At 44.6% G+C, this 22,746-nt stretch overlaps 1 protein-coding gene across 1 annotated transcript in view; it reads left to right on the top strand.

The window, feature by feature from the left end:
* Positions 1–16,404: 16,404 nt before the first annotated feature.
* The window catches only part of CPLX2 (complexin 2), an 84,269-nt gene continuing 77,927 nt past the window's right edge, over positions 16,405–22,746 (top strand). The window contains exon 1 of the mRNA XM_009209598.4: positions 16,405–17,175. The gene's annotated coding sequence lies outside the window, so the exon portion shown is untranslated. The remainder of the gene's footprint in view (positions 17,176–22,746) is intronic.

The raw sequence follows: 22,746 nt of genomic DNA on the forward strand, positions 1-22,746 counted from the left end.
CACCATCATCATCACAGGTGAATAATACATTGTAACTGTATGTTCCTGTGATCTACTGCTTCCCATGCAGCCTCTTCTACATCCATTCTGTACCTAGAAGAGTAATCTGTTGGCACTCAAGCAGTGTTTCTAAGAGCCTGAGGCTCCCCTTCTTGTCTTCCCCCTAAAACTGTCCAGCCCTGCATCCATCCTTTCTCTGTATTCTGAGATGGATCTACTCCAGGCATGGTCTCTGCTCTCCCCAGCATCAGGCTTCAACCTTTACTCTCCTCTTCTCCTCATAGCTGTGGCCTCCTGACCACCACTCTTTGCAGACCCAGTACTGCTCCAATCATGGACAAAAGCAGAAGGGTTGAAAGAACACTAGCCCCATGCTCTAATCACACACTGTACCACACTTCTGGTCCTGAAATTGGGACCGTTTCTCATCACTAGAATTTATCCTTTGTCCTATATGGGTACCCATATTGAGTACATATTAACAAACTTTTGTTGAAAATAACAGAGAACCTAATTTAAACTGACTAAAAAGTAAAAGGAATTCATTGGCTGATGGGCATAAAACCTCAGAAGTAGTTCAGTTCAGGTAAAGCTAGATCCAGCAGCAGCTCAATGACATCACCAAGGATCTGATTTCTTTCTCTGTTAGCTCTGTCTTCTTCAGTGTGGCACTCATCTTAAGGCTATTTCCTTAGTATTCCCAAGATAGTTTCAAGTGCATTCTAAGGCTATATGTTTCCAATTTTCTATCCTAGGGGAAAGAATAGCTCTTTATACTAGAATTCCCAGCATAATTTGAACAGATTCACTCCTACTAGACCAGCTTAGGTCCCATCTTTGGTTGGTTCAAGAGAGCCATGGTGGGGTTAATTCCAAATAAACCACATGTTGTCAAATGGGGAAGAGATAGTTCCAAGGAAATGTGGGATCCTCTTACCATAAAGCAAGGGGGAAGATTCCTGGCCAACAGTCAAATGATGTTCATTATCAGGATTTTGAAGGAGTTATGCTCAAATTGTAGCTGGAGGTGAGCCCAAAATTTGTCTGGATTCTCAGAGACATTCAGCTCTCTCTTTTCACCTAACCTCTCTTTTGGAATTGGGCAGTGATTCATTGAAATTATTCATCTTGAGTCTGGGGAAGGAGTATATTGGAGTTCTTTGTACTATTCTTGCAAATTTTCTGTGAGCCTGAACTATTTCCAAATAAATAACTTGTTAAAGTAATATGGTAGTGCATCATCACCATTTTCTCCCCTTAACCATAGGTAAGATACATGTAATATTGATATTTGCCTCACCTTTGCTTCAGGAATAATGGAAGAATTTCAGGGGAGAATTCACCCAACTTGACTGGGATACTGGGAGCACTAATCTGGAAAGGAACTTTTGAGCTTTAGGTGGCTGAGTGTGCATAAAGTAACACACATACCAAAGTCTTCCAAACAAAGATTAAGGGATAGGACCTCTCAAATAAACTCCTCCAAATTGGGACCAAATATTACAGTGTCAGGATCACATCTCCTGTCCCAGTTACCTCATTGCTCAACACGGGATGTGGGTTGTCAGGGTGGAGTTCTTTTAGCAATTTTCCTGTGTTTGCCTCATTATGTCACGAGGGGACATAACATATCTGTTTAGGTAACTGGGCTTTAGATTAAGAGGAATAGTACTCAAAGAACTGTACCCAGTGCACTGCACCCAAGGAGCCTCATCCACAGCTAAGCTTGATTTCAATGACAAGATTCTAGATCTTGAGCCTGCTCCTAATGACATAATAGATGGGACTTGGGGGAAGCATTAGTAGGAGTATATTTTGCACATGGGAAGAACATAAACAATTTATGGCCAGAGGGTGAACGGTAGTTATTTTAAAACATGGCCTCCCAATTTTTTTACATCCTTCTCAAAGAGAAGTAGAATCCATTTCCCTTGAATCAGTGATTGGTTGACAAATAGAGTAGGGCAAAAGACACTATTTGACTTTTTTTTGCATTACTTCATGTACTTATTCATTGATGACAAGAACACTTAAAATCTACTCTGTTAGCAATTTTCCAGTATGTAATTCATTATTACTAACTATAGTCACTATGTTGCACAGTAGATCTCTTGAGTTCACCTTTTTGTTCATTATTTGACCTTTGCGACCAGATGAGAAAAAGTCATGTGACTCAGCCTGGTTTCCTTGAGATGCTCATTCTTGGAATCCAGACAAGGGAAGGATGGCCAACCTGTGGAGAGGTTTACAGGGAGAGGCTCAAGCTAGAGAGAAACAAGGGCACTCTCCCTTCTCAGCTCCTACTGGGCTCCCCACTGAGAGTCAACACCACTTGCCCACCATGCAAGTGAGCAGTTCTGCAAGTGGACCCTCTAGTCCTGTCCAGCATCCGCATGTGGAGCAGAGACTACACTTCCCTGCCAGCCCATGCCTCAATGGCAGATTTGTGAGCTAAAAAGATGATTGTCGTTTTTTCAAGCCACTAAGTTTTGGGATGATTTATTTTGTAGCCAAAGTAACTGGAACACCATGCAAATGAATGCAAAAGCACTTCAGAGAGAATACTTGTGATCTCAAAGTATTAAGAGATACCCTTGTGAAAAATTTTAAAGTTCATGAATATTTGTTCAAGAAATGATTCTCTTGATAAGTATACAGCAAAAACCGAATGAAACATATAGGCAGTAGTAATGAGCTATCCAACAACTTCACTGGAAAAAATATACATTCTCAAGAACATCAACATTTGATTCAATTCTTGTTTGTCCTTAAACTCAGCTCATAGTTTCAATTATGACCTATGATTTGTTAAATATAGGATATCATTACTTTATCTCATATTTTTAACTGTTGACAAAGCCCAAGTCAAATCTATGAACCTGCCTTTATGCCAAAATTTTAATCCCTACTCAAAGTGGTTTGTATTGAGTGGGAACTTTTTTCTGGTTCCCAGTTATTCTTAGGAAACTTTATTAGTCAGGGTTCTCCAGAGAGACAGAACATATTTATATATAAGTGTGTGTATAAATGTGTGTATGTATATATATACATATATATATAGGTTCTGTTTCTCTGGAAACCACACACACATATATATTCATATATATGAAGAGATTTATTATAAGGTTTTGGCTCACACAATTATGAAGGCTGAGAAGTCCCACTATCTGCCATCTGCAAGCTAGAGACCCAGGAAAGCTGGTGGTGTAGTTTGAATGCCTGAGAACCAGAAAGCTGATGGCATAGATTTGAGTCAGGTCTGAAGGCCTGAGAACTAGAGTGCAGAAGGCAGGAGAAGATTGATGCCTGAACTCAAGCAGTCAGGCAGAGTTAATTTGCTCCTCCTCCCCTTTCTCATTCTATTCAGGTCTTCAATGGATGGGTGATGCCCACACATAATGGGGAGGCCATCTGCTTTCCTTGGTCAACCGATTCAAATGCTAATCACTTCCAGAAACGTCTTCACAGACACACCCAGAAATAATGTTTAACCATTTGTCTGGGCATCCTAAGGCCCAGTCAAGCTGATGCACAAAATTAGCCATAACAGAAACCAATAACCTCTTCTATATGCCTGGAACACAACCTGTTATTGTTGTGTCTTTGGCTGTGGTGTTTTGCTGGCCAAACTTGTTTTTCCCTAGTACCAGAGGAGGAGGATGTTCGCCAGTCTCTCAGGATCCTCTTTCAGCCCCAGCTTGCCCATCCTTCAGCAAATGCACAGCCCCTGCAGCAAATGCCCAGCCTCTGCTTGCACTCACTGAGGAAGAGCATTGAAGATGGCTGCCTCACTCCAAAGCTCCAGGTGCACTCTACTCCCCCGTCCTCCCTCCCACTCTGCCTCCCACTTGTCTCCACCTCCTTAGTTCATCTTTCTTCATCCTCTTCCCTTGTGCTATCCTTGGCTCTCCTCTCCATTCTATATGTATACTTGGATTATATCAGCCTCATCCAGGAAATAACCCAGACCAATTCTATCCCGTCCCCGATGCCACAGTACAATGCTGAAATTTCTGCCAGATGGGTCCCAATTATCACGAAGAGAAGCAAGCAGCAATTAACAACTCCATAGTCAGGGGAACCTGATACAAGTTGAACATCCCTTATCTGAAAATCTTGGGACCAGAAGTGTTTCAGGCTTTTCTTGGACTTTGGGATGTTTACTTTCTACTTACCAGTTGAGCATTCCTAATTTGAAAATCTAAAGTCTGAAATGCTTCAATGAGCTTTTCGTTTACTCAAGAAGTTTCAGATTTTGAAGCATTTTTTATTTCAAGTTTTCGGATTTAGAATGCTCAATCTGTATTGAAAAATTTCACACTGCCTTGGGGATGGGTCTTGGTGCAGGAAGTTTATGGATACAGCTTCACATTAGGAAATTCTAAATCCAAACTTTTTAAAACCAAACTTTGGGGCCTCAGAACCCACTATATAGCAGTTAGAACTCATTATACTGAAAGTATCAGAAAACCCAACTTAAACTGGTTAAAAAATAAATGAAATTAGGCGACTGGTAGAATTGCAAAAGATAGAGGTAGACATAGCTTCAGGTAAGGCTTGATCCAGACACTCAATGATGCCACCAAGAATTCAGTACCCTCATCCTAAAGGTCTCATCCTAAAGCTGGCTCCCCTCCTGATCACAGGATCATCTGTCAATATCTCCAAGAGTTACACAAGTCCACTCCCCAATGACTCAATAAAAGTGTCCAAGTTGAGTCTTATTGTCTTGGTTGGCTGATTTGGACGAAATGTCATTGGTTAATCCATATGTAATCTGTGTGGTCAGGAGGATGAGAGATACTCATTGGTTTAAGCTAATTGGGTGTACCCTCTGGGAATGGAGTCAATAATAATCAACCTACATGGATGAGAAATGCAAGATACTCTTAGGAAGGGGGAAATGAATGTTAGAACGCTAGAAATTGACCCCAAACTGCAAGCTCCACATGTTTCCTGAATGAAGAACACATTAAAATATTTAACTGACCTCAAAATGGTCATAATAATGCATGTTTGCACAACTCTTTGAAATATACATATATACTTTAATTTTTAGAGCAGTTTTAGGTTCACAGCAAAATTGAATGGAGATACAGAGATATCCACATACCCTCTGCACTCACACATGCATTGCCTACCAACTTATCAGTATTTCCCACCAGAGGGTACATTTGTTGCATTTGATGAGCTTACATTGACACATTATTATCACCCAAAGCCCATAGTTTACATTTGGGTTCACTCAGTGTCGCACATTCTGCGGGTTTATACAAATGTATGATGACAAGTATCCACCACTGTAGTATCATACGGAGTAGTTTCACTGCTCTAAAAGTCCTCTGTGTTCCACTGACCATTCCTCCCTCCCCCAACCCCTGGCAGCCACTGGTCTTTTTACTGTCTCCATACTTTTGCCCTTTCCAGAATGTCATATAGTTGGAATTATACAATACGTAGCCTTTTCAGACAGGTTTCTTTCACTTAACATGCAGTTAAGTTTCCTTCATGTCTATTTATGGCTTGACAGCTCATTTCCTTTTAGGACTGAATAATGTTCATTGTATGGATGTTCCCCAGTTTATTTATCCATTCACCTACTCAAGGACATCTTGGCTGCTTCCAAGTTTTTGCAAAATCATGAATAAAGCTGCTATAAACATCTGTGTTCAGCTTTTTGTATGAACATAAGTTTTCATGCACACTTTTGAACAGTTCCTTTTCATCCATTAATTTTTGGAGCCCCACATTTTCTCTGAAAGGTAGATACAAGTAACTCCAATGTCTAGATTACCGAACCGAGGTTCTGGCCAAGAACACATAACTGATCAGTGATAAAGATGAGACTTGAACTCCTAAGGTCTGTATTTTTTTTCCTGGCATTGTCACTGACTTCCTGGGAGATGAGTTTCTAGAAAACCAACTCAAAGCTGCTCCCAAATGGCAAAACACAGACCGAGCCCAAGTTCTTCATCCCCTACTCAGTACACACACAGGCCCACCAGGACAGCCTGTTTCATGCTGCCCTTGATTCTGGGCACCCTGAATTCCATCATTGGTGAGTCTGGCTGATGGCATGACCCACCCTTAGGCCCCCTGATAGTACTATTATATTCCACTAGGCAGATTCCCTGGCTGTATCCAAACCAACTCCAAACAGACTCCAAGTCCCTTGCCTCCCTCCTTCCCTCTGTTCTTGCCTTTCATTATCCAGTGTTTATTGAATACCGCCTAAGACCCAATGTCCTTATCATAGCATTTTAGCTCCCTCACTTCCATTCCTCTGACCTCTCCCTCCAACCACTTTCCCCTCATTCACTCCACTCCAGCCACCTACAGTCTTCACAGTTCCACAGATGTGCGGGGCACACTCCACCTGGTCCCTGCTTCTTACCCACAGGGCTTATTCTCTCATTTCTTTCAAGTCTGTACTTGAATATCACCTTATAGGCAAGGTCTTCTCTGACCCCCCAGGAAAAAAATCAATATCTCCAGTACTTCTAGCACCATCTCTGTTTTAACTTTTTCCATAACAATTATCACAACAAATGTCTTAAATATTTATGGATTTATTATATGTCTCCCTGTTCCACGAGAAGATGAAATTTTCAAAGACAGAGATTTTCAGTTTTATCCATTGATGAATTCTAAGCATCTAGAACTATTCTTGGCCCCCTAGGGTACTCAGCAAATATTTGTTGAAATAATGAATCCTATCAAGACAGTCTGTAATGACTCTTCCAGACAGGGGTGACACTAGCCCAAGGATTCTCCAATGTCAGGAGACCCAGATGAGACCCTCCAAGAGCTAACCTTGAAGCCCCTTTTCCTTTTACCTTTTGTTTTAAGAGACAGGGTCTTGCTCTGCTGCCTAGGCTGGATGCAGTGGCACAATCACAGCTTACTGCAACTTTGAACTCCTGGGCTCAAGCAATTCTCCAAACTCAGCCTTCCAAGTAGCTAGTACTACAGGTATTCACCAAATATATATATGTATATTTTGTAGAGGTGAGGTCTCGCTATGTTGTCCAGGCTGATCTTAAACTCCTGACGTAAAGTGATTCTCCCACCTTGGCCCCCCAAAGCATTGGGATTGTAGGTGTAAGCTACCACTCCCATCCTCCCTCTCACTCTTGAGGTTCTCCTCTCCCTCCCCATGACAGTGATGGGGTGGCGTGATACTCAGCACTCCACTAATTCCAAAGAATTCCCCTTTCCTTCTCTCTTTAACTTCAACTTTGTATGCCCTCAAGCCTGGTCAAAATTGTTTCAAAATCAATTAGTATATCCTCCATTGGTAGACAGGCACCTCACTTTGCCTGAGGCTGCTTGGCATATACATTTTATTTCTGGTCTCTGTGACTTCAGCTGACATTGAAATATAAACAGTTCACTAACACCTTGTTACACATACATCATGTCACTGAATGTTCACAAGGACCATGCAACACAAATCTCCTTGTCTCTGTTTTGCAGATAGGGAAACTGAGGCTCAGAGAGCTATTACTGTCTCACTGGATAAATGACCACAAAGTACTTGTCTCTCAGTTGAGAGAGCTATGGATATTACGGTCCTCTGGACCCTCAATGCCACCCCTAGACCGTGAGTCAGGGTCTGATTGTCTACTGTTTTCACCATAGGGCTCTGCCTCCCACCCAGTCCCAGAACATTCCCTACTCCCAGCCAGGCAGAGCCCAGAGAGGCTGTGGACCCTGATCAGCAGACCTCTTATCCACCGCTGCAATAAGTAGCTTGGAGAGGAGATAAATGGATGTGATTATTGGCTTCAAATGAGGTTTAGGGATTATCTGTGGATTTTCTTTATCCTTGTGGCAGACACAGTGGAGAAGGGAGGGGCTGTGGTTTCAGAACCCAGGGGAGGGGACCAAGCACCTTCGTGACTTGAATTTGTACCAAAGCTTGAGAGTCAGATGAATTTTGGCATGAATTCAAGCTCTGTGACCTTGGGTACGTCACTTCACCTCTCTGAACCTGTTACCTTCCTCTCCACAAGGAGTGGAGACATGCTAAGAATGTTCTTCTTTCCCATCAGAAGAGGATCACTCACTCACTGAAGTACTGGCTTGAAGGAGTTTACATACAACTGTAAAACTGCATTAATTACCTCTGGGCATCTTATCTCCTATTGCAACTCCTCAGCAACATCTTGAAAGAGCAAACTGAAATTACTCTATATGACACGAACAATAAGAATAGCAACCTACATATACTGAGCTCTTCTTAAATGCAAGCACTTTATAGTCATATTACCATTTAATCCTGTCAATAATGCTAAGAAGTAGTTTTATTTTATTCCCATTTTACAGAGAGGAAACTGAGTTCCATCTGGCTTGCCCAATGTCACAAAGTTGATGAGGGGTAAGACCACGCCTAGAACTCAGGTTTAGGTCCTCAAAGCCAATATTTGAATCACCTGCTAAATGCCTCCATTGCATGTGCCATGATTTCAATAGCATAATCTGAAATGGGTTTGAACCAGCTTTATTAGAGTAATTTTATGTAATCCAGCTGCTTCTGTGAGCACTAGCTATACTTGTCTCTCTGAGTCGTCATTTCTTCATCTGCTAACTGGGGGTGATAACGCCTTCTTTCATATGGCTGTTTTGAGGATTGGATGAGATATAATAAACATTTAAGAAGTATCAGTTTTCCTTCTTTTCACCTCAAAAAATTAATATAAATTGATTTGCTAAAATTATAACAACTGGGATTTATGAATATCAATAACAATAGGAAAATAAGTCAGGTGCAAAATTGATGATGTTGGAAATTGTCTACCTACCCAGTTGTGTGTCATACAATGCTAGAATTTTTGAGGTGCTGTTTATTGCATTGACACTAGAGCTAGATGACATGGAAATTAGAGTGGAAAAAGTGTCATTCTCACTGATTCAACAAACATGCATTGACTACTTTTGCCAGCACTGTGGGTGCTGTGGTCTGTATGTGTCCTCAAAATACACGTGCTGGAAATGTAATCCCCAGTGCAATAGCACCGGGAGGCAGGGTCTTTGGGGAGGGCTTTTAGGTCATGAAGCCTTGCCTTATGAACAGATTAAAGCCACTATAAAAAGGGCTTGTGGGAGTGAGCGCTCTCTCTTCCGCTCTTCTGCCATGTGAGACCAGAATTCATCCCTTTTGTCTTTCCACCTTCTGCCATGTGAGGGCACAGCAAGGAGGCCCTCACCAGATGCTGGTGCCTTGATCTTGTACTTCCCAGCCTCCAAAAAGATGAGAAAATAAACTTCTGTTCTTTATAAGTTACTCAGTCTCGGGTATTTTGTTGTAGCAACACAAAATGACTAAGACCCAATGTCCTTATCATAGCATTTTAGCTATGGGTTCAGAGATAAACAAAACAGATATGGTCCTTGCTCTCATGGACATTACATTCTAGTGAAAGAAACAGAAAATAACCATAAATAAGATGTTTCAAGGAGTAGCGTGTGTTATCAAAAATAAAACAAGGTAATCATATAGTGCAACTTGGGGCAAGAAGAGGCTATTTTAGGGAATGCAAGGAGTTCAACTTTCTCTGAGAAATAAACATTGACACAAAGGCCTGAATATTGAAGAATGGGCACTCCTGGAAGGAGCTAAGGCCCAAAGCCGAGAATGAAAGGCATGTGTTCAAGGTACACAAAGCAACTGCAGCTAGTGTGGAGTGAGCATCAGGGTTACCGATGGAATAATAAAATAAGAAACCCAGGTGGCACCAAATTATGCAAAAACCTTGAAGGCCATTGTATAAAGTTTGGATTTCATTCTAAGTTCAGCAGGAAAAATACCATTAGAAATTTTTAGTGGCCGGGTGCGGTGGCTCACGCCTGTATTCCCAGGACTTTGGGAGGCCTAGGCGGGTGGATCACAATGTCAGGAGATCGAGACCATCCTGGCTAACATGGTGAAACCCTGTCTCTACTAAAAATACAAAAATTAGGCAGGCATGGTGGCGTGCGCCTGTAGTCCTAGCTGCTGGGGAGGCTGAGGCAGGAGAATGGCATGAACCCAGGAGGTGGAGCTTGCAGTGAGCCGAGATTGCCACTGCACTCCAGCCTGGGTGACAGAGCAACACTCTGTTTCAAAAAAAAAAAAAAAAAGAAAAGAAATTTTTAGCAAGAGGCTGGTTACTTGATCTGGTTCATACAAGCCACATTGGACCCACACAAATGTGGTGTTAATTGTTTGGATGTGCTTTGTCCCTGCCAAAACTCAGGATAAAATTTGATCCCCAATGTGGTAGTGTTGGGAGGTGGGGCCTAGTGGGAAGTGTTTGGGTCATGGGGAAGGATCCCTCATGAATAGATTAATGTCCTCCCACAGGGGTGAGTGGGTTCCTGCTCTCACAGGAATGGATTAGTTCCCCCAGAAGGTGGGTTGTTAAAGAGTCTGGTTTCCTTGGTTTCACTCTCTCATCTCCTCTCTTACCATATGACCTCTTTGCGGTGCCCACTCTCCTTCCACTTTATGCCATGAATTGAAGCAGCATGAGGTCCTCACCAGAGGCAGCTGCCCAAGCCTGGACTTTTCATCCACCAGAACTGTGGACCAAGTAAGTCACTTTTCTCTATAAATTACCCAGCCTCAGATATTCTGTTACAGCAACACAAAATGGACTAAAACATGTGGGTACTTGATTTATAACAAAGATAGTACCCAGAGCAGAAAAGGGAAATAGTCTTTCTTTCAATAAATGGTGCTGTATCAATAGGATAATGACATGGGTAAAAAAAAATCATAACCAATACTTTACACCATATACTAAAATAAATTTGATGTGGACTACAAATATAAATATAAAAAGTAAAACAATAAAGATTCTATAAGATAACAAAGAGAATATTTTCATAATCTCGAGTAGGCAAAAATTAAACAGAACACGAAAAGTGCTTTACAAGCAGATAAATTGAACTTTAATAAATTAGCAACTTTTGGTTATCAAAAGACACCACCAACAGAGGGAAAGTAGCAAACCACCTGATAGGAGAAGATATTTACAATATATATAATCTCAAAGGATCCCTCTCCAGAATAGATATAAAAGTCATATTAATCAAGAAAAAAAATCACAATAGAAAAGTTGACAAAAGTCATTAACAGGTACTTTACAAAAGAAAGTTTTCAAATAATCATTAAAAGTGGAAAATTACTTTATTAGTCATGAGGTAAATTAAAATTAAAACCACTAAATATCATAGATTGTCTAAAATTAAAAACAGACTGACAATACCAAGTGCTGGTGAGGAGATGGAGCAACTAGAATTCTCATACACAACATACAGGATTAAAACTGGTATCCCTTGGCTGAGTGTGGTGGCTCACACCTGTAATCCTAGCAGTTTGGGAGGCCAAGACAGGCAGATTGCCTGAGCTCAGGAGTTCAAGACCAGCCTGGGCAACATGGTGAAATCCCATCTCTACTAAAAATACAAAAAAATTAGCCAGGAATGGTAGTGCATGCCTGTAATCCCAGCTATTCAGGAGGCTGAAGCACAAGAATCACTTGAACCTGGGAGGTGGAGGTTGGAGTGAGCCAAGATCATGCCACTGCACTGCAGCCTGGGTGACAGGGCAAGACTCTATCTCAAAAAAAGAAAAACAAAACAAAAATTGGTATCCCCACTTTCGGAAACTGTTTGGGAGTATCTGCTAAAGCTAAGTATTTGCATACCTCACCCAGAAACTCCACTTCTGGGAAAATAACTGACCAAAACACCTGCATGTATGTATCAAAAGATTTACACAAAGCTTGGAAACAATGAAACACTCCATCAACAAACTGAGGTGTATTCATATAGTGAAATACTACACAGCATGAAAAGTAACATTGCTGACACAGACAACAATATGGATGAATCTCAAAAACCTAATATTGAGCAAAAGAAAAAAATCAAAATTCAAAAGCATATGTATTGTCTAGTTGGTTTGTTGTTGTTGTTGTTGTTGTTGCTTGTTTGTTTGTTTTTTGAAACGAAGTCTCACTCTGTCATGTAGGCTGGAGTGCAATGGCACGATCTCGGCTCACTGCAACCTCCGCCTCTGGGGTTGAAGTGATTCTCCTGCCTCAGCCTCCTGAGTAGCTGGGACTACGGGTGTGCGCCACCACGCCTGGCTAATTTTTTGTGTGTTTTTAGTAGAGACGGGGTTTCACCATGTTAGCCAGGCTGGTCTCGAACTCCTGACCTCAGGCAATCCGCCTGCCTCGGCCTCCCAAAATGCTGGGATTACAGGCGTGAGCCACCATGCCCTACCTGTAGAGTTCCATTTTATGAAGTTTAAAAATTGGTGAAATTATAGGGTCAGAAGTCAGAATTGTGCTTTGCTTTCCTTTGAGAGGGGATAACAGGGATATCAAATTGGGGGCTATCATGTTCTGTTTCATTATATGGTTGTTGGTTACACACTTGTGTTCACTTTGTGATAATCAAGATGTTCACACAATTTGTGTTCTTTTCTGTATGGGATATATATTTTACAAATTATTTGGGGGAGCAAGAAAGGAACCAGAGAGACCAGGTAAGAGGATGTTGTAGTGGTCCAGGCAGGAAATGATGGTGAAGAGAACTACAGGGGATGTGGTGGGGAAGGAGGGAAGTGGACTAATTTAGGATATGCTTTGGTAAAAGAACCTAAATGACTTGTTGATGGATTGGATGTGAAGGAGAAGGAATAACTCAACAGTGGACTCTGGGTTTATGACTCCAGCTGTTGGGCTTACAGTGGAGCGACTGTTCCAAATGAGGAAGATCAGGAGAGGAAGTAGCATCATTTGGAAGTGTTCATACATTCCTTTATTTATTTCCTCTAGCAACATTCCTTGATAGGTATTTTGATCCCCACTGTACAGAAGAGGAAACTGAGGCTTGCAGAAATGAAATTATTTTGTCCAGGGTTGAACAGGTCTGGCAGGAAACAGAATGAAAATGTTTTACCTTAGAGGCATTTAGCTGTAGTGTTGGAGCCTGGAGATTTTTTTTTTTTTGGACAGAGTCTTACTCTGTCACACAGGCTAGAATACAGTGGCATGTTCTCGGCTCACTGCAACTTCCATCTCCAGGGTTCAAGCTATTATCCTGCCTCAACCTTCCCAGTAGCTAGGACTACAGGCGTGCACCACCACATCCGGCTAATTTTTGTATTTTTAGTAGAGACGGGGTTTCACCATGTTAGCTAGGCTTGTCTTGAACTCCTGACCTCAGGCAGTCCACCTGCCTTGGCCTCCCAAAGTGCTGGGATTACAAGTGATGAGCCACTGCACCCAGCCCAGCCTTTCAAATTAAGCAGCTGGGTATTGAAGGTTGCCTCCATCAGAGTACAATCTTGACCTCTTCAGAGTACAAATATCTTGACTTCTTTCTTACTCGTCTGTGAAGTGGGGATGACAGTCATACCTACCTCATTGGGTTAATATGTTTCAAAGGCTTTAATGGTCCCTGATACAATTCAGCCCTCTGTAAGTTAGCCATTATCAGGGTCTGTGTGGACTTCCCTGAGGGATGAAGAGACAGAAGGTAGATTTTAGTTCTTGTGCCAAGACTGTTTCATTAGCATGGTGATTGCCCTTTAAATCAAGAAAACAAATGATGGCATATAATGTTATTGCCACATAATAAAGTCCATCAGGGCCAAAATCCAGGAGCCAAAAGACATAAAGTGCATATATACAACAGAGGAAATCCTGGCTTAGCTGGGCATTGGCTGTCTAGGTGCTAATATGCTTTTCTGTATATGGGAAAGGAAAACTGTTATAATTATTCAGCAACCATTTTGGAGAGCTAAATTCCAGCCTCCCCAAAGTGCTTGGAAATAAGGGGCAATACACTTCAACTTTCCAGAGTCCATAGTCCAGAGTTGTGCACTCCTGGATTAAGTGATACTTCTCATCCCTTTGAATTATTGCAGCAGCCTTTAAGCTAGATTCCCACCTGTGTCCAACTGTTCCTGTACAAATACTGAGCACCTACACTGTCTCAGGTTCTCTACTAGGTTCTACGGACAATAAGAACAAGCTCACAGGGATGGCGCACTATTAAAGCACTTTACAAATTGTAAAGTATTGATTCAATGCTGTTGCTGTGGGGATGGTCAGGTGGTGATGGCAGTTGTTAAAGCAGTTGTTCAACAGTTCTCTGCTGTCTATGGAATAGAAGCATTGCAGCCAAGTCCAAACCAATTCCTGCCTAATTTCTCATCCCCTATTCTCTACATCAGCTTTATAGCCATCCATACCGAACCTATAGCAGTCCCTTCATTTTCACACCCCAAGGCTCTTAAATATTCTATTTCCTCTATCTGACATATTCTCCTCCTTTTGTCTGCCTGTAAAATCCCCACTTAATCCTTTAAGGTCCAATTTCACCCTCCCGTAACTCCTCCTAACAGGCAGTGTTCATCCCTTCCACGAGCATTTCTCAGTAAAGGCAAAGATATATCAGAATGACCTAAAATCATCTTCAAATCCCAGGCCCATACTGCTCACCAGAAGTTCAGATTCAATAGTTCTGGGGTGCATAATGATTAAGAGCTCAGGCTTCGAGTCAAAAAAACTCAGGTTAAGCCCCAGCTCCGTTGTTTACCAGCTCCATGACCTTGGCCATGTTACTTAACTTCCCTAAGACAGTTTCCTCTGTGAAAAGGGGATAGGAATAAGAAAAAAATGACAAGTTGAGACAAAGTACATAAAACAGTACAGTACCTGACACCTGGAAAGCACTCAACAAATTATCATGACTGAAAAGAGTTCCGTTTTATTCTGATTTTGACAGCCTATCCAGTTCTTCCCCACAGTACCCCACGCCTCTCCAGGTTGAGAATCACTGCTGAGCAATTATCAAATTGTATTATAATCCAATGTGTATGTGCTTGGGTCTCCTACTACCAGGAAATTCAGAAGCTGTGTCACAGTTCTAGATCAGTGTCAGTATTTGGAAGCTGCGTGACCTTGTACAAGTCTGTCTGCCTCTTTTGGCCTCAGTTGATTTGGCATAAAATGGGAAGAATAATGCTTACCAGATAAGATTGTCAGAAATATCAAGTGAGATCTTGAATTTGAAATTACTTTAAACGGTGAGTAGGAGTGAATTGCTATTCTTCTGCCATCTGGAGTGAAAAGGGGCTATGGTCCAGGTCTGTCACTTTATAGCCACATATCTATGTAAAGGGGCTCTCTCCTTCCCTATCTCATGGAGTATCAGTGTGATCCTCTTTCCTTAAACATTCGTAGATGATTTGTGCCTAATAGAAGACTTTACAATGACCTGCAAAGTAGCTCAAGCCTTTCCAAGGAGAAAGGGACTATTGATGCATTGGTGTAAGTTCAGTTCTTCTCAGAATGCTAACCACTGAAAACACTGCAGTAAGCTTGACAGACAGGATCCTTGCTCTGGTTGAGTTTGAATTCTAGTTGAGGGAAAGTGAATGATACACAGGTAAGCATATAAATAAAATAATTTCAGAGAGTAATAAGTATTAACAACAACAACAAAAGAAATGCAACAGGTAAGTTATAGAGTGATTAGGGGAGGAAGCATTAGGTAGGTGGCCAGGGAAGTCCTCTTTGACAAGGTGACATTTGAACTGAAATTCAAATAACAAGTATACAGCCATATAAAGATCAAGATGATGAGGATCCCAAGCAAAGAAAACAGCAAATAAAATTAAACAAACAAACCAAAAAAAACCCTTTAAAAACACCTTGATACAAAATGGAGGCCATTGTAGGAGGAATTACTGAGACAAGGGAGAGTGGGTCATGAGGAGGCAGGAGGGTTGGACATGGATGCTGTATATGGAGCTTCAAAGGCTGTGATTTACAAAATAGAAATTAGGCCAGGCATGGTGGCTCATCCTGTAATCCCAGCACTTTGGGAGGCCAAGGCGGGCGGATCACGAGGTCAGGAGATCGAGACCATCCTGGCTAACACGGTGAAACCTTATCCCTACTAAAAATACAAAAAATTAGCCAGTGTGGTGGCGGGCGCCTGTAGCCCCAGCTACTTGGGAGGCTGAGGCAGGAGAATGGCATGAACCCCAGAGGCAGAGCTTGCAGTGAGCCGAGATCGCACCACTGCACTCCAGCCTGGGTGACAGAGCAAGACTCCGTCTCAAAAAAAAAAAAAAAAGAAAGAAAAGAAATCGAATGAGCAATCACATGAAGAAAAGGAAGTTATTTTGACCTCTGCTTCTCATGTGTACATTCATTCAGCAGATATAACTCAACCTCTATTGTGTGCCAGTCACCAGGCTAGGAGATGAAGATACAGAGAAACATAAAATATGGAACCAGTTTTTATTAGCCTGACAACTGAGGATAGAGGTGCATGAGTAACACAATGTGATGAGAAGTGTAGTGGAGGGATGTAAAGGCTGAGGGATTCTAGAGGAGGCAGTGACTGACTGTGCCTTAGGGGCCAGGAAAATTTGCATGTAAAATGAGGATGCTTTCACCTGCAGATAAAGCATAAGTAGTAAGGAAGGGAGAAAGTCTCAGCCAAAGGGAAGGGCAGGTGCTAAGGCACTGGGGTAAGCCTGTTCAGAATAAGTGGTCCTCTGTCATGATGGGCACATAGCTTGTCTTGCTAGTGAAGGATCCCGTCAAAAAGTTAGTTTAGAGAGCTTTCTCTGGGACATGGTAAAAGACAGCCTGGAATGAGGTACTAGCGGCAGTCAGGCCAGTGAGTGCAGTTTGCAGCAGAGCAGGTAGGTAGACCTGCATTTGGTTATTGGTCACAGAAATGGAGAAAGACATATTTCAAAGTCAGGATGCCCTAGTGGCAGACCCCTAAGTCCTCGAACTTCAGGGCAGCACTGCCTGTGTGGGAACTCTCCCATGTCTCCTTGATTTCACGGCCACCTCTGCTGGCGCCCTCTCTCGTCTCCGCCGCCAGCCCCCGCCTCCTTTCTCGGGAAGCTTGGGTCTCCCTGGGAGCGGGTCTGCCCTTGGGGGGAGGCCTCTGGGCTCTGTGCCCTGCAGCTCGGCAGACATTCGGGGCGGACAGAAACGGGGCTCGGCGCCCCCCGCGTGCACGTGTGCTAGCCCAGGCAGGAGGGAGCGCCTCGGCGGAGGAGTCAAGGAAGAGGGGGAGGGAGAAACGCGCCAGAACCTCGGTCCCGGGCGCCCTGGTCGGCCGCGGAGGAGCTGCAACCTCCAACAGGTTCGTAGAACGCGCGCTCGCTCCCTGTGGCTGAGCCGCCCTCCTCCGCGGGAGCGGTTGGCGGAGAGACCCCGGCCACAGGCCCCGCGCTCGAGAGCTTCCTGAAGGCGGCTTCCTCCGGCCTCTCCCCCTCCCTAGAGCTCTCAGCCGCCGGCGGCTCTTCCGGGGCGAGGCAGGGGGCGCCTCGGGCTTCTCGCTCCAGCACTACCTCGGGGACAGCTCCCGCGCCGCGCGGGGTCCCTCCCGGGTCAGCACTGCAGCGGAGGACAGCGGCGGCCGGGCAGGCTCCCCTGCACCCTCCGCCCGGGTTCGGCGCGGCTGCTAAGGACAGTCCTTCGCCCCCGCGCGCCGCTCCCCGCGCCAGCACCGCGGCGGCGGACAGCTCTCTCCTGCTGCACAGCGAACCGCGAACAAAGCCGCGGGTCTGGGGCCCCCTGCGCGCCTAGGGGTGGCGTGAGGCTGCATCGATCGGGGGATTTCGGCTTCTCCCAGAGCGGTGTCACCGGCGAGCTGGGCGGGGGCCTAGCACAGCCGCGCGTCTCCGGCTTGGGTCTGCCGTCCGCCGAGGCCTGGCCGTGCAATGGCGGGGCCCAGCTAAGAGTGGGCAAGAGGGTGGAGGGGACACAGGCACAGAAGGGTCCCGGCTCCGCTGGGCGGGCTGGGCCTAGGCTGAGGTCTCGGCGGGGAGGAAGGAGTGCGCCGCCCCTTCTTCCCTCCAGACCCCCACCCCCATCCCAGCTCAGAACCGCGGACTTCCAAGAGCCCAGCACAGAAGCCCGCGGCTGGCAGCTGCAATCACTGACTCCGGCTGTCCCCGGAACATCCCTAGAAAGTGTGAGGCTGAGTTTCCGTAGGGGGAGGGGGGCTGAGAAGCCGCGGGGAAGCCTCACGAACGGGACAGCTCCAGGCTCCCTCTCTCCCTCACGCCCCGGGGTCCGCCCCCACCTCCAGAGAAATCCCAGACCGCAGACAAGGCAGTGGGGAGGGGGCGACCCAGACCGCAGGTCGAGAACTCGGCTTAGGCCTGGGAGGTTGCAATTAGCAAGAAAAAAAGGTTGAGGGCGTCTGTGAAGCCGGGAGGTTCCAAAACAGGGAAGCCAGTTCCGCGGCAGGAAAGCATACGAGGAAGAGAAACCTTTTCTCTGAGAGCTGAGGCTGGGAGGGCCCTCGGATCACGTGACACTCTAGATCACTCATTGTCTCCGCGGAAGACAAGGCCTAGGGGGCAGGGGTGATTCGCCCAAGGTCACTCAGCAATTTAGTAGCAAAGCTGGGCCTAAAACCCGGGCTCTCTAACTCCTGGTCCTGTTGCATAACATTCATGGAGAAGTCTTAAAATCCCAGATGCAAGGAGAATAGCAGAGTGGTTTACTTACTAGCATGTGACCTTGGGCAAGTGACCTTCTGAGACTATCTTCAGCTATTAAAGAGGAATGAGAAGATTAATAGTACCCACTTGGATGATAATTTAATGAGAGAGCCATGTAATGAGCTTAGTGGCACATAGTAAATGCTCAAAAAACGGTAGATCCTATGACTGCTATTATCCTTTCTGTAAACTTGTACTGGGGACTTATTATATACCAGGCACTGGCTGTGCACTGGGGAGGTAGAGAAGTAGCTTGAGGAGGTCACAGGCCAGAAAAGAAAACAAACAGTTGCAATATGTTATGATAAGTATCAAGGCAACTGGGCTGGTGGGATCTCAGAAGCAGGAGTCAGGAGCTGTAAGGAAAGATGAGGAAAAGGACCCCAGGCAGAGAGAGCTGTGTGTCAACGCCAAGAGATGTGAAGTCCCAGCCACCAAGCAAATGTCACTGTGCCAGAGGGTCCTCGGGATATGGACTGAAAGATGAGAGTGTAGAGAAGGGCTGGAGCCAGTCTCCAAAGAGCCTTTTATGATGGAATACTTCAAACATATTTAGAAAAATAGAAAGAATAGTATAATAACCCCCCACATACCCATCATTCAGCTTCAACAGTTGGCCAATTTTGTTTCATTTATACCCACACCCACTCTCATCACACACACCCACATCCACTCTCATCACATGCGCACACACTCACACTGACTTATTTGGAAGCAAACCCAAGACATCACATCATTTCATGCAGAGAGATTTTAACATCCGTACAACTTCTGCCATTCAGATACTGGACCACCCTGGAAGTCACTAACTCAAATCATGACCTTCCCTCCTCAATCCATTCTGAACATTTCTGTTCTTTGCAGGATGTCTTGAGAAGCCACACTATAGTGATGAGCCACATGCATTAAAAGAAACTGTTTCAGAAATAAACAAGGGATACATCAACCCTCAACAGGTTTGACCATGCCAGAATTGTTCATGTCCACTACCTACACTGGGCATTAGACCAATAAGTAAAGACAAATCAAACCCCATAGAGAAAAAGCAAGAGCTTCCTTTTCAAAGTAATTTGAATCATGAGCTCCTAAGGCTAGAAAGCTTAACATTATGGAAATCATTGATTTGGAAATCATCGGGCCCAACAGCCACATTTTACAAATGAGGAAAAGAGGGGTAAAAAATGGGGAGAAACTGGCCCAAAGTTCCATAGTGCAGAGACCAGAACCCAGATCTATGAACTCATAAATTTAGGATGCCATTTTCTTCTCTAGCTCAAAGAGGCTGGAAGAGGAAAAAGGAAGGGGGGCAAAAAATAGCCTTCTTGGTTCTCAAGAAGATGGCTATGTATGACAGTTGGTCTTGATCTTTGAGATCCCTTTGCAAGTTTCCCTTCTCTCTCTCTCTCTCTCTCTCTCTCTCTCTATATATATATATATATATATATAGTGTATATATGTAGTGTAATCACAGCTTACTGCATCCTCGAACTCCTGGGCTTAAGGGGTCCTCCCTCCTCAGCCTCTCAAGTAGCTTGGACTACAGGCGTGCACCACCATGCCTAGCTATTTTTTTAAAGTTTTTTTCCTTTCTTTCTTTCTTTCTTTCTTTTTTTTGTAGAAATGGAGTCTCACTATGTTGCCCAGGCTGGTCTCAAACTCCTGGGCTCAAGTGATCCTCTTGCCTCACCTCCCCAAATGCTGCTGGGATTGAAGGCATGAACCACTTCACCCAGCCCCTTCCATATATTTTCTAAGTAACTTGATCTTGGTGGCACCTTCTTTCTGGCTGCTGTGCTAACCTCTCAGCTGGTCCCTTGGTTCTCATTAGCAAAAGGCTGAACAGTCAGAAGTCCAGATCTCATTTCTGTGGATTTTTGCCTGCCCTGCTTGCCTTAACCAGATGCATATGAGGCCTTCCTTTTCCCATTTGCCCTGAATTTGGCTGCACACCCTGCTCAGTTATAGACCTCAGCTCCTTGGAGGTGCTAAATGAGTAGTGTTTGGCTCAGGCCCTGGCAGGACTCAGAGCTCTTGTGCCTTTTGGGAACATAAAGTCTCCCTGTTACTGATATTACTGATGAAATATGATGGCCATAATGGGTATGTGTGTCCTGACTGGGCTCTGGGGCTTTTATTCTGCAAGTCAGATATTTCACTTTGCAGGGAAGCCCCTGCTACCAAATGAGGAGGGCAGTGTCTCACAAGTTTCCCCAAGTCTTAGGTAGACAATTGAGAGCACATGCAAGGAGCTCTTAGCATCCTTGGTGAAGGGAAGTCAGCAGAGAACAGCCATTAAAAGCCAATAAAAGTCCCCTTGAACCCAGCAGGTGGAGGGTGCAGTGAGCTGAGATCGTGCCACTACACTCCAGCCTGGGCAACAGAGTGAGACTCCATCTCCAGGAAAAAAAAAAAAAAAAAAGTGCCTTGCTCTGGGAGTGTGATTGCAGTCCAGACATAGAAAAGCGATCAAGATAGGGCATCCCGGCTTGTGAAATTATCCCAGCTATCAGCTTGGGATGAGACTGACTTCGATGCATTATATTACCTGGGCCTAGTTGAACTGCAATATGTAAGATCCCAAAGGGACTTGGTGAGCATCTCCTCTTCCTTCAAGACGCTTACTCATTGAATGGCTATTCTGTGTCAGGCACTATTCCAAGTGATGGTGATACAGCAGAACAAGGCACTGCTAATCTCTGTTCTCATGGGGCTCACAGATTCACAGTAGGCACAGTCATTGATAACAATTGAAAAGCAAATGTGAAAATAGACAGACAGACAGATAGAGAAGGCCTGTGTGAACCAGCGACATGGAATTGAGGCCTGAATAACAAGAGTCAGTCATGTGACGATGTGGGGCAGCACACTCCAGGCAAAGGAAATCGCTCTGGCAGAGGCCCTAATGTGAGCCTGGACTGTGTGGGGACAGATGGGAGGTGGAGTGAGTGAGGGGAGAGCAGCAGCCGCCAGGGGCAGGGAGAGGGCAGAAAGGAGATCGTGCAGGCCCTTCTAGGCCATGGTCAGGATTGAAGCTGTTATTCTAAATGTAATAGATAGTAGCCAGATGGCTTTAAGCAGAGGAGTGTTAAAAAAAAAAAAAAAAAAAAAAAAAACCCTGGGTGTTTAAAAAAAATGCCTCTGTTGCTGTGTGAAGAGTGGAGATACGGGGGTGCTGGGCTGAGCACTGAGGCAGGAAGGGTGAGACACAGCCTCTCCCACCCGGGGGTGGTCACCATTCAACTGAGGAGACAATAGGCAAGCAAGAACAACAGTATCCCATGCTACAGGCTGCCATTGTGGGAACAGAGACAAGAAGATTTAAGTCAGCCTGGGAAGCATCAGGGAAGGCTTCACGGAGGTGCACAATGGATGTGGGATTGTATCTGGGAAAGGAGAGTGGTAAGGCTGCTGCACAGGTGCACCAAGCGGCAGTGTGTGGTAGCCGTGGAGGGCATGGCCCAGGAGCCAGGCTGCCTGCTTTCAAACCCCAGCCCTGCCATTGAGAAGCTGCATGGGCTTTGGCAAGTTGTTTACCCCTGTGTGACTCGATGTCCTCATTCTTAAAATGGAGATGATGAGAGTCCAAAGACTTATTTCAAGGGATTTCTGTGAGAGTTAAACAAGTTAAAATATGTGCAGCACTCAGACATTCCTGGCACTCAGAAAGTGCCGTATGAGTACGAGTATTCTAAATAAAAACGGAGCAAAATGGAGATGGGCGAGCCAGGAGCACATGCCAAGAAGTGTCCACTAGAGCCCGGCTTGGGGCCTTGAATCCCAGGCCACAGATGCCCACCTTGTTCTGTAAGCAATGGGGAGCTATTGAAGACTTTTAAGCATGGGGGTTCAGAGTAGAGAGGAAGATAAAATTCAAAGGCCCAGAGAGGGAAGGGAACTAACCCACAGTCACACAGCCAGTTACCGGCAGGAGTCTCTGTCCTCCAGCTCCTCCACTGAGTTAATATCTGTAGGAGGACAAAGGCAGCATATATTTTGTCCCATCATTGCATCCTCAGAGTCTAGAATAATGCCTAGGGTATTCTCAGAAAATATTTGGGGACTACATTGCTGAATTGGTAGCCAAGTGGGCCAGCAAACATCAGAAACCTTGAATCGTCTAGGAGCTCAGTGCTTTCAGGACAATGGAGAAACCACTTCTCAAGAAAATAAACCAACCTTCCAGAGGTGTTGACGTGGGGTCT

This window comes from Papio anubis, chromosome 5 (genome assembly GCF_008728515.1).
Source record: "Papio anubis isolate 15944 chromosome 5, Panubis1.0, whole genome shotgun sequence".
In the NCBI taxonomy this organism is placed as follows: domain Eukaryota; kingdom Metazoa; phylum Chordata; class Mammalia; order Primates; family Cercopithecidae; genus Papio; species Papio anubis.